Raw genomic sequence first — 13,572 nt, 5'->3', positions numbered from 1 at the left:
GCCGAATACAATCTAATTGAGGTTTTCAGTAAATTTTGTCAGCGTCCATCTTGGAAAATGACGCCCAAAGATGACAAATGTCTATAGAATTTCTTTAAATTCTGTTAAGTTTTTGAAAATTAGTATCGCAAATATTTTATTTTTCATTCGAACATCTCTGAGGAATGAATAAAGTAAAAAATAAATATAAAAACATTGCTTACCACTGAGCTTTAATGAAGTTTTGGAAAAAAATGGTTGGCATCTTAGAAAAGGATGCCAAAATTTCTTTAAATTATATTAATTAAAAAATAATAATTTCGCAAATGTTTATTTATCATTCATACATGAAATTGGAATTAATAAAATGAAAATATCAGAAAAGTTGCTTACCATTGATCTGTAATGAGGATTTTAAAAAATGGAGGCCATCTTGGAACATGGCCGGCAGTCACGTCATAAGGTTTATTCACGATGGCCCAGAGGCCAAAAAGTTTTCTTTTCGCCTAAATTTCATTTGTGCCAAGTTTCATGCTTTTATCCTAATGTGCACAATTTGGCCATATTTCTGCTCTTATCTGCTCCACTACATATTGTTTTACTGCTCTAATTGTACTATGATATGCCAAAAAATTGGATCTAATACCATATTTATCTTGAAATTCCACAAAATCATAAAATGAACCATCTTCTTTGATAAGATCATATACGAAAAATACACACTTTTTATACCACTCACTACAACAGACAGGTTTGCTATTATGTTTATTATGCCATCTTTGGGTCACCTGAACATCTGAACATAGGTCACGGTGACCTATTGCGATAGCCTTTTGTCCGTCGTCGTGCGTCGTGCGTCGTTCGTCGTGCGTCGTGCGTGGTCCGTCGTGCGTTAACTTTTTGTTGTGAACACGATAACTTGAGTAAATGTGAAGCGAGATTGATGAAACTTTGTATGTAGCTTAATATTAACAAGATCTCGGACGAGTTCGAGTTTCAGGGTTGCTGGGTCAAGTTCAAGGTCACTGCTACTTTTTTTTTAGAAAATCCCTATCAGCACTCTAGCGGCTTCATTCCTTGAGTGATTTTGATCAGACTTCACACATAGACAAAGGATCAAAATCTCGGACAAGTTTGAGTGTGAAGATTGCCAGACTAAGGTCAAGGTCACTGTTACTATTTTTAGATAATTTCTTTGTCAGCACTCTAGCGGCTTCATTCCTTGAGTGATTTTGATTAAACTGCACACAAATGCAAAGGACTGAAAAAGTTTGAGTTTCAAGGTTGCAGGGTCAAGGTCAAGGTCACCGTTACTATTTTTAGAAAATCCTTTTCAGTTCTCTAGCGGTTTCGTTCCTTGAGTGATTTTGATCAAACTTCACACAAATTTAAAGGACCATAATATTTTCGACAAGATACAGTTTCAGGATTGCCTGGTCAAGGTCAAGGTCAAGGTCACTGTTACTATCTTTAGGTCACCTGACCATACGTCATAGTGACCTACTGCAATAGCCTATTGTCTATCGTGCGTTAACTTTACTTTGTGAACATGATGACGTGAGTAAATGTTAATCGAGATTGATGAAACTTTGTATGTAGCCTTATATCAACAAGATTTCGTACGAGTTCAAAAATGGGAATTATTCGACAGTAACGTACAAGTTATTGTCCTTTGTTCTAATTTTATCATTATGCTTGTGAACAAGATAACTTTGGTAAATGTGATCTGATTTTGATGAAACACTGATGTAGCCTTATATCAACAAGATCTAGGATGAGTTTGAAAAAGGGAATTTTTCGACGGTAATTATATTATAGAGTTCATGTCCTTTGTAATAATGCTATTATTGGACCTTGTGTTCTAAAGATATTGTGGTACTTTATCAGAATTAATTTTATAACCCTTGGCCTCTTTGTTTGCCCCTGGGGAGGAGGCTAAGTTTGCTATAGTTTATATTGAATACTTCTTGGGTTTTTTTTGTTTATTTTCTACTGGAAATTGTTCAAACTTTTGATTCACATTATAACCACAAGAGGACATTTTGCTATTATGTCATCTTGACCATGTCTCATCACAAAGGCTGAGGGGTGGAGTCCAGTGGGGTCCAAATGGCTTAAATTTTCAGGTGACCGTTAAGGCCCATGGGCCTCTTGTTAAATTGATATGTTCCTCAATTAACTAGTGAATACTTATATATATATTTGTCTACAATACACATTCAACTAACATCTTCTTTACATTTTTATCTTATCCATGTTGCTTTATGTTATAAAAATTTTAAATTAATCATATTCAAAACACCCTCTATGTACGATTTAACAATGATGTCACGTTTATTTTTATCAGTTTTTCAACTCCATAAAACTCTATAATATATGCTATTGATTTTCTTTATATCGTGGGGTTGGTAGTGCTATAAATCTTTATTTAAGTGAATTTAAGACTTGTTATAAATTTTCTTAGCTCAGTCATTTTTATGCCCACTTCTTCATAGTTTTTTAACAAGTGTATCACGTTTTATTCTATCAATAGAATTGCGATTGCCACACAAAGTTTGAAAAAGTTTTATTCAACATATCATTTTTTTCTTTATTGGGATTTGGAAAGGATAAAAAAGATGGTTTTATTTTGGAATTAAAATGGATTTTAGTACAACAATTCTCTCTAATGGTACATATCTTTATCCTGACATTGGCTTTTGATTTACCCATTAGTGTGGCCTGTATGTTAGGCCTATGCATATGGACTGCTTGGCCTTTCTTTTGGGGTATATAATCCAATGTCAACAAATGTTTAAGATAAATATTTTACTTACATTGGTATGAAGCAAGAAATTATTTTAGTATTATTTTTTATATAATAACCCACATAAAATACCTGTAATGGGTTAAAATATGAAAAAATAAAATTAATTAAATTAATTAAATTGTGACATTAAGGAGTTACTTCCCCTTTTTTGCTTGTTTTAATGTTTGTATTAATGCGTACTTGTATATTTATACTAATGTGTTTGTCTGTATTTCTTGCCACTTGTTGTCGCTTTGAGGAGAGGTCTTAGGTAAGCCTTGACTGTATATAACATATGTCAATAAAATATGTTAAAATTGAAAATTGAGATATAAAAATGAAAAGGAAAAACAAGTCTTCAATGATGTTGATCACCTCACCCGTGTTTCACCTGAATTGTTAAGGCGAGTGAAAGCAGAGAGGAGAAAACCAAATGATATTTACTGTTATTGTATTATCGTATTTAGAATTGTATGACTATGAGGTCAACTGATTTATATCAAAGACAAATATTAAACGTTTAATGCTGATTACATCAAGACGTTATAAACTTTTATACATTTATTACCTATATATATATATGATAAGTGTAGTATTGATAGTAAGCCAAGAGTACAACATTTTTATTTCTATACTGCGATAGTAATGCAAAATTACAAAAGCAACGATTCCAACGAAATTATTGATTGAAAATCATCATTATTAGGAAACTATGTGCAGTACGTAAGTAATATTGCTTAAAGAAGCTACAGACGAACAGATATATAGGTACCCCAGTGTCAAAGTAAGTAAGCATTGCTAAACTGTACAGCCGTAGTACCTGTGTGAAAAGTCGTTTTTGCTCCATTTAATAGGGAATGTATATATATATATATATTTCTGAAATGGGTTTGGGTGTGGTAGATGAACATGAACAATTTACAGTGAAATGACAATCTATTAGGTTAAACAAGCCTGTACATTTCAGTGGGATATTCTACACTGACTGAATCGAAATAGTCCAATAAACTTAAAATGAAGTTAAAATTGTAATTACATATGTGCACTTTTAAAGACAGACCAGAGTAAATCATTTTATATACATATCTGTATATATTCCGCTTTAGTCACGGTACCATTTCACAACCAGATAAAACGTATAGACCCATTACACATAATAGGTTGTTATTTGACTGTATATTTTGACAATGCTGGACTACCATCATCCCATGACGAAATATACACTTTCTGAAAGAACCCTATCTATGAAAATACACCCATAAGTCACGCCTCACTGATTATTAGGTTTAAATGTTTCAGACTTTTCGGCTTCTTCCCCGCCCTCAGTATTGTCACTATATGGGGAACACCCAGTTCTTTTCTTTATAGAACAATACATCTATCAAACTTGTTTGCATTACCCAATGTTACTTATTTTCCACGCTCGGTGTTAGCTAGGAACTCTAAAATAATTATATGTTTACGACAAACTTTTCCCAGGAACGGATACTTAAATATCTACATACATATCATATAACTTATATTTTTGATGCAAAATCGAGAGAATAGTTTGTTAAATGTGTCAATTAAATATAAGAAATATACAGTGACTTTTTCCCCGGATTGATTTATACATTTACATTCTATCAATACATTAATATAGTAAATTTGCGAATATAATAAGACTAGTTAATAATATGAATTAATATATTCTAAGAATAGATATTGGTAAATGAATAAGCTTTCTGTTACATATCAAATTAAGGCCAAATGCGTGATTTACAGTATGTAAACAATATATTAAAACATAGTATTCCTGTTTTACTAAAATAATCTCACCGTTTATATATGTACATTTAAAGGTACATGTAGGTTTCGCTCAACCAAATACATTTTTATTTTGTAAAATCTGATAAACGGAAGAAAAGGTGAAAAAAACATATTAGAAATACCTCAATTTAATTTCTTAATGCGTATGAGATTGAACAAATGTGTCTTGGATACAAAAATGAAGGAAATCCTTGGTTTATTACGATCGTCAGGATGACAGGATTGTATGCAGTCGAAGTTTCGCGCATGCGCATTGTTACGCACTAAAAGTAAACAAAATGGCTGAACGAAAGCGTGTGAGAAAAAAAAACCATGTATCAGAATCAAAGAGTAGGAAATTAGAATGGAATCGGTAGCATCCTAGAATATCTCTAGGGAATGAAACTCAGAGATGGAATGTAGCAATAGAAGAAACAGAAGCCACATCTCAAGCGAAACTCGCCCGGATTCTGTTGGGTCGTGTTGCACGTAGTGAGTTAAATTTCAACACATATGCCAGCGCCTATACAACGACAGACTAACTTCATATATGTTTGGTGTACTAAGCTAGAGAGCATATGTCAGTAACTTGAAGTGTTATAGATTATATGACATGTAGGGTATAAACAATCCATCGTACTTCGATTTGTTGTTGTTGTATTTTAACTAAACATGCCGTGGCAAGACTGTCACTTCTATCTGACATTTTGTTGCACGCTTCCGTTTGTTGGTGCGGCCTCGTTTTGGTAAAAACATACGTCATGTTCTATGTAAAGCTTGACTTCGCTCTATTTTTTGAGGAGTATTTTCCTGGTCAAGCTAGAAAACTAACCACCCATATTGTTCGCTGTATGCATCGAAAATGATCTGAAGATTATATCTATGAACAGGATAAATTTCGTAACCTTTATATTTCATTGGGCGAAACCTACCTTTAAGATCTACCTTGCACATTCCCACCAAATGTTCATGCTTGAAAGAGTTAAATTTTCTACTATTTCCGTACATGACTTTGTATTAGTCAACCAAAAATGTTTGTTACATACGACATGGCAATATCACAATTGATGTATTAGTCTGAAAAATGAATCAACGTACTTTAAGATATTCTAAAAGTGAATTTCCGTGAGGCAAATCGGAACTTTACCCTCAGGAAATGCCTATCGCTGATTAGATTTCATAAGAAAATAAAACCAAATGATAAATCATCTTCAGCTGTAAATATTAACATCTTAAGATAATATTTTAATACAGATACACTATCTTATAAAATTATCATCAGTTCATTCCATGATCGCTAAATCTCAACATAATTCTCGTTCATGAGGGAAAGCTCAACAAACCAGATATTAATGTAAAAAATTATACTAAGATTTATTTAACGTACAAGGAAATATGTTATTTGTACAAACATTTGTACACTCAATAGACACATAACTGGCCGGTCCAGTCACGAAGCCCTCCACCTCTTGGTTGTGTGTTTGAATCCCATGTGGGACAGTTTCCAAGTACTTACCACTGGTAGGTGATTTTTCTTCTGGAACTCTGGCTTTTCTGACCCTGGCCATTAATAACATGTTAAACTAATAAAACAAAAAAACACTCAATAGACCTATCTTGCGGGAAGTAAATACTACACTTAAAATTACTTAAAAATACTTACAAAATTGTAATCAAAACATATTAAGAAAGCATATATTGTTAAAAAAACAGTCGTTCATTTTATAACTTTGTGATCAGTTATGACCTAATTGAGTATATGATAGACTAGCTTCATAGATATATATAGAGTCGAGTACCTTTACAATTGTCAAAGTCGCTAACTCTTATCTGAGTTGCTTCATGCTCAAATGAAAAGAGATATATTTGTATGTGGTAACCAAATATCCTAATGAAATACGCAGTAAAAATAAAGTAAAGAAAGTCTTTGGAACATGTTGTATACCGCCTACTTTGATGGGGTATATTGTGACTGTCCTTGGCAAATATAAGATATTCAATGAGTGTCCATTTCTTATGAATTTTATGACACGAGTCTCATATATTTTTGTAAACCTTAGCGCTGTGAGTTTCCTAAAACCTCATATAAAATTATATTCATATCATAAACCTACAGCGACATATCGCTACAGGTTATAGTGACATATGTGAAATATTATATGGGCAAAATAATTGAATATCAGACAGATTGTGAGTTGTATCAAAAATATATATGAGAGATAGGTAATTCCGTCATTTGTACGATCGGAAGATGTGCAAAGTGTGATTTAGATATACCCTTAAATAATTAGATATGGAAGAATAACTAATATGACGATTATACTTTCATCTTAAGAAATTGAAATGATATTTATCTAGGACATTCTAAACAAAATGGTATATTATGTTTATTTAGTACATGCTAAACAAAATGGGATATTATGTTTATCTAGGATATGCTAAACAAATGATATATTATGTTTAACTAGGACATGATAAACAAATGATATATTATGTTTAACTAGGACATGATAAACAAATGATTTATTATGTTTAACTAGGACATTTTCAACAAAATGGTATATCATGTTTATCTAGGACATTTTCAACAAAACGGTATATCATGTCTATCTAGGACATTTTCAACAAAATGGTATATCATGTTTATCTAGGACATTTTCAACAAAATGGTATATCATGTTTATCTAGGACATGATAAACAAATGATATATTATGTTTAACTAGGACATTTTCAACAAAATGGTATATCATGTTTATCTAGGACATTTTCAACAAAATAGTGTATTATGTTTATCTAGGACATGCTAAAAAAAGGTATATCATGGTTTTCTAGGACATGCTAAAAAAAGGTATATCATGGTTTTCTAGGACATGCTAAAAAAAGTATATCACGGTTATCTAGGACATGCTAAAAAAAGGTATATCACGGTTTTCTAGGACATGCTAAAAATGATATATCATTGTTATCTAGAACATGTTAAACAAAATGGTATATTATCTATATCTCGAACATCTAAACCAATTACTTAATAAAGTTATTTATAAACTGATAATTAAAAGTTAGATTCACGTAGGGTGTAGAAGACGTTTTCACTTTATGACCTTTGACCCATGATGTTGTATGTTGTTACCTATGCCCTAATGTCTATAGAGGTAAGTAATCATTCTAAGAAAATATATCAATCCTCTGTGTGTCATGTATTATGCAAGTACATTTGTGTATCAATCACAAATGAGAAAAAAGTAATATAAAGATATGAAAGAAATATTCAACTAGAAAATATTGCGAAATCTTTCTTATTGCTATAAAATGAAACATCATTCCGGCATCCGTTCAGGATTTTATTGAACACGATGGATTTTAATATATGTTTTATTTATTTACTTTCAAAATTCAGTTTGATTTAGCATATTTGTGTACAAAAACACCAATTAACAGAAATACTAACAGTACTTAAATATCGTTCAACAAGGTATCCCACTTTTAGTTTTATATAACTTATAAATATTAGTGAAGCATTGGTCAAGAAAGGTATATATATCTGTATATACATTGTAGTGGATTAAACAAGAACTGTAAGTTGTTTCTTACCGTAAATTACCGTCAAATATCTGTTGACCAAGCAACCTGGAAATTCGATAAAATCAATAAATTGAATACATTGAGAGAAGGCCAATACTGCCAGCAGATAATACTTCAGGTAAGTTGACGGTGTTCACTGGGAGAGGTTCCTTGAGAGGTTGGCGTATAAAGCACTTCATTGTTTTCTGGTGGACCAATTTAAATGGGAGATAACTGTCTGAATTACATATATATAAAACGCCAAACAATATTTCTTTCAGATCTAACATGGAATGTGTGTCCTTGTCGTATTATGTAGCTTACCTGAGTACGAATTCGTGGAAATAAAGTTTTTAAGTCAAACAAATGTTCATCTTCGTGAAACAAAATTACATAATCTAATGGTATGTAAATAATAATTACAGGTGTTCATGTGTATCTCAATTGTCAGTATTAAAATTTCTATTGAATTATTGCAATGGATATTTCAATAGATAGATATTCTTTAACAGTTTCCTTTTGTAGTGGCTAAAACACCTACAGCTGTAGTTATGTCGGTACACATTCCAAATGCTACATATATTTTTTACATATGAGAGATAAGGATTAGTTTGAAAGTCCTATTTATAAAGGTTTTCGCCGGTATATCTTTCTATTCGAAAACCCTGATTTGTGCTGGCATATATTTTATAATGTGGTATTAAAGATGACACACATTTTAAGTGACTTCATTAATATGATCATGTGACGAGTCAGTGGAGTTCATTCTGTCTAATAATCACATCCATTGTTATGCATCCTTTATGAAAATAAAATAGAAAAATTGACACATTTCATAGTATTGTGAACGATTTGAATTAATATCGTTTGAAACGTGTACGATATCCCATACCCAAGCCTGTACGAGTTCAGGGTCGACCAACAAACCGGTAGCTACCATTATTCTTCGCATTACACACACCGACAATAACAGCCATTTACGGGCAGTTCAAAATGATACTTACTACTTCAACGTTCATTACAACCGATTTATTACCTACATGTATATTAATGCATATTTAGTGCACTCCTAGAATAAGTTGTCCCTTAGAAATGTTGAGGACTATACCAAAAACACCCACACCACCATCACAAACTGACGTCTCTTTGTCCCTATAACCGATCTTTTATGTGGGTTTCGCGATCTTAACTCAAAATGTTATAACTAGGTTTTAGCGCATTATTTCGCTATAAAATTATAAGAGTATATATATAACACATGTATTACTTATTTCGCAGTTCAGATTCTCCCGTTCACATCAATGTGATCTAATCGCAAAATTATCGTCCCGCGAAAACCTCTTTGCTATACGGTACCTTCTCATTGACCAATCACATAGACCACCCAAATCTATATCCTACTGGCAAAGGATCAATACATTGACTTTCAGTAGTCTGACGCAAAACTTAAAAGTGTGATTTCTGTCCTTGGTACACATAATGTGTAAAGCGTATCTGGCGTTTTATCACATTCCCTTTCACAAGGATTTTTGTAGTCTTTTATATATACCACAGTCAATAATATCAATTGCAACAATTACATGAGTACGCTAGGCACTTGTTTATCTATTTAAAACCAAATATAAGAACGTTTCACTTACTATTTGGAGCAGGGCGTGTCCACATATCGTCTGATGTATATCTGTCTCAGCCTTGGTGGCCACCGGAGACAACATTTATTTTCAAAGTACTTTTGGATAGTAAAACACATTTAAGTTGTTTTGTCTGCCGACGTTAAGATGTGAGAATCACAATCTCTTTTACGGCCGATAAACATAACAATTAAATACCATAATTCTAAAATTTTATAGTTAACAGGTTGTTCAATATAATATATTATGTAATTTTGTTTTTCCAACCCGAAGTTATCGTGACGTCACAATAGAAACATTGACGTTGCGTAGTGATTTGGAAAGATAATCCACTGGAACATCAATGGAATCGTATGTGTGTAGACATATCTTATTTCATTACGTAGTCTGGAAAATAAATTATAATCATTGATGTAACTGGGTTTTTTTTTTTTTTAATTATCATCTGGTTATGAGATAAATTTTGTGAGAATCATACTCCTATGAAATTAAAACATAGTGACATATCAATGCTAACTTTGAGACAATAGAATCAATAAAGAAATACTGTTATTGTGGAAATAGTATTGTCATCGACATCAAAATTTGTTAAAAGCATTCGATATAATAATTTGTAGAAATTGTCTTCATGGGAAAATAGTTATCATTTCAATAGAAGGGAGTTATTCAAGTATTATCTGTCTACTTCATAAAAAGGCAGATTTGCCTTCCAGGAAACATTTATACGTGAGTGGCATCTTCGGTGTTGACAATTAATATATATAAACCAATATGCTTCGTTTCCTAGAACAAGTTTAACGTCTATCAGATAATTAAAAATTATATGTGTCAGCTTATTGTTATTTAGAGGTTTTATCATTTTTTTCTCAAACTAAACATGTCTTTCAAAATTCAGTAATTACGCAGTGTCTACATTTCGAATTGAAAATAATGTTTTAATGTAAATTAAGTACAAACTAGTAAACCACATCAGAAAAACAATATTTATGCATCCAAATTCGTTTATATGAATTCGGTATCAAAACTGAAAAGAGGTGTGGCGAAGTAGTCTTCTATTTCCATGTATGCGTGAAATAAGCCTTAAAATGGAATAAAAATAATTTGTATGGAATAAGGCATTTGCAGAACGGCCATTATTTTAATCAAACATCGTGATTACAAGAAGATTTAATGGATAAGGCCTATAGTTGGAGTACTACATATATAGATCGTTTCGCAATCTGCAATATCCAAACTACTAGGTGAAATAGAAAAAAGACTTCCCTAAAATACTGTCATTAGGTAGGGTTATATCATCTGTTAGCTCGCAAATATATGCATAGTGGTTTCAGGTTTGAATTTAATGAATTTAACAGAGTGTCTCAAATGAACTATGAACTATGATTTTACATCTAAAGTGTCTCAAATGAACTATGAACTATGATTTTACATCTAAAGTTGTATATTTGGGTGTGTTGATAACTTACTGTTTACATTTGTATATATAAATCACTCACTCACGACTGTGTACGGTGAGGTTGTATTGCTAACGATTTAAGTTAGGTATAACAACATCTGTTACTATATATATCTGTTTTGTAACTCAATACCGGCTACACCCTCTATTGTCCAACCAACAAAAGCGATGTCTGCCCCGTCATATCGCTATAATATCACGAAATAATCAATTTTAAGGAATAAACAAAAGTTGAGCGATTGACAAACTTTTATTAGTATTACTTCTTTATTTCGTATACACCTCGGCTTCTTAGTTTGGCCTTAAACATTGCTCCTATAGTAACAGATACCCAGATACACCCAGAATACCGGTCACTGTCCTTCTCTCACCTGAGAGCGGACGACATGGCAGTATAATACATAGTATGAGGGTAGAAATGGTATAACAGTATAATAGTTAAGTAACCTTTGAGGCAGTATATACAGGCTCTACTAAGATAATAATATAAACTAATTAACGAGTTCCCGTCATATCATTGTTTTTATATTATGTTGTCTTTTCGTTCTTTTTTTTAGTTTTGTTAAAGTAATTTTGTTTGGAATATGTTAAGGTATTTGAAATAAGAAACAAACGCGAGTGGAAGTTTATTGTGTGTTGTTATATAGTCTATAGGCTTCTTCGTTTTACCCCGAATACCCGCAAAATATCAAAGAAATTACGTAATAAATTTTTCTCCAACTGAAGCTAATTGTATTGAGGTAACATAGACACAAAGTGTACTTGATCACGATTTTCTACTTATCTACAAATATCAACATTATCATTTGACGTAAGACGTATCCGCCAATAAAAATGATCAAAGTAACTCCAAAATGTTTGGGTTTTTTTTTAAATTATACCCAATGCTATATACATAGGCTTAGAACATAGCACAATAAAAGCCATGATTTAAAGCCCATTACGGTATTTATATCTCGGTATAGAATTAACTGCCATGCTTCAAGGCGGTGACACTTTACATGCCGTTTATTAGGTATGTTCTGTGGTGTCAAATCGGTGTTATCACTTATTGTTTAAATGTCAGTAGGTTTAACGCCAGTGGAGTCGTATCTTTACTTCCTGGTCTCGTGGACGTTTAAATTTTAGGTATCACTGAAAACAGAGGGCAGTATGTACATTTTGTAGGTCATTACGACGCGCATTATTTAAACTATCTATCTGCAGTTTACACACGAGTTAACAACAATCAATAGTAACTAAAAAAAAAACATTCCTTATAATTACATTTCTACCGACCATTTCGTTTAAATTTAGTATTCCGATGAGATAAATCTTTGTTTTTTTCAACGTTTTACTATTTGTGTAACAGCTGGTTAATTGAATGATAACCGGAACAGTTGGCTTCGATTTGACGGGAAATGTGTCGAGATCAGAGTGTAAACAAAATATAGTTCTACAATAAAAAAATGTTTTCATTCAATCTAATCAATATTTCTAACATATTTCATTACATTGAGGATTTGTCAATTAAGATGGTCTAAATAGGCCTAATCAGATGTGCATCCACACTACTTGTGGAAAACAGTGTTCCGGTGTGTGTATTCTTCCACAACTTCTGCGATTATGCAAGTGTAGTCGATATATGTAAATATTAATATTTATTACATTCTTGATGTAATGTTAGACGTTCATTTTTATATTAACGTTAACCTGACACGATACATTGATATGATCGGGTCACTGACTCAACAAATACACACATTTTATGTCCTAATTCTACATTTTACAAACAATTCTATAAACAAGCTTGCGAGAATATCTAATCAATATAAAATTGAACAAGTGAAAGTTTGAAATATATCATGGACACTTGATGAAAATGGCGTCACATTTTGGTCATTGTGCTCCGGAAATTAACAAAGTTCCTGCGAAATAAAGGATCGGCTGATATATTATTTAACCAGTTTCCGATATGTTCGAACTGTACGTATAGCGTCAAATAAAAGTCAAACGCCAACAACTATGACATTCATCTCAATTCACGTACAGGTACATTTTCCGCACATTAAAAAGGGCGTACCTTTGAGATTCGCACGTTAAAATTACTCGTCATGACTTGTGACGGTAACCTATGATAAAATATTCTTGGTTTCTGAAGCGTTAATCTCTATTATACAATATTGCTAAAATACTACATTTATAGCAATACATCTAGTATGAGTCATTGATATTCTGTTCCGGAAAATTTGCACAACGTTTGAGCCACTTACTTAAAGATGAACGATGACAATGGTTTTATGTTAAGTTTAGTATTTAACAAAATCGAATAAAGGTTTTCATGTAACTGTTTCTTTTACTGTCTCAGAAAAATATATTTGATGTTGGT

The sequence above is a fragment of the Argopecten irradians genome, chromosome 4, assembly GCF_041381155.1.
Source record: "Argopecten irradians isolate NY chromosome 4, Ai_NY, whole genome shotgun sequence".
NCBI classification, from domain to species: Eukaryota; Metazoa; Mollusca; class Bivalvia; order Pectinida; family Pectinidae; genus Argopecten; species Argopecten irradians.
The sequence above is the reverse complement of the archived record's forward strand: the minus strand, read 5'-3'. Positions refer to the sequence as shown.